Here is a 560-nt window from a genome sequence, read left to right on the forward strand (position 1 = left end):
AAAAAAAAAAAAAAAAACGTGAACCAAACTTTTAAAATTAGTTAAAGTTCTCTATATTGACCACCCCCCAAAAACTGCTGTCCAGTGGCATTAATGTTTAAAAGAGAGTCAATCATCACAATTTGTGAAACCAGAGGCTGCCAGGCCAATTTTAAAGAGTAGTAACAGCCAAGTAAAGATCCAGGATGTAGGATTGTAGCTGTAAACATTTATTTTTTGTTATATTCTTTGTAGTAGAAGATGTATGAGGACTTTGTGCAGTGGGAATGATGAGTGAAGATGCTTTTAGCAAACTAAAGCCTATCCACTGCCTAAAGACAGTTCTGCTGTGTTGAGTAAAGTTGTGCAGATGTACGTGATGTGTTTTAGCATTGAGCAGGCCGGTGGCGTACTGTGCTTTGCGTCTGGCTGTCTTTTCCGGCTCATAAATAGCGTCTCTCTGAGGGCTGTGGTGAACACCTGTTAGCTCATCTGTCACAGGAGCTCCACTCGCATCCATCACCTCTCCCTCTGTACTCATTCCCTCAGCCAGCTGTTCCCATTACACACACACACACACA

This window comes from Morone saxatilis, unplaced genomic scaffold (assembly GCF_004916995.1).
Source record: "Morone saxatilis isolate NCDOM2014 unplaced genomic scaffold, NCSU_SB_2.0 Contig21, whole genome shotgun sequence".
NCBI lineage: Eukaryota > Metazoa > Chordata > Actinopteri > Moronidae > Morone > Morone saxatilis.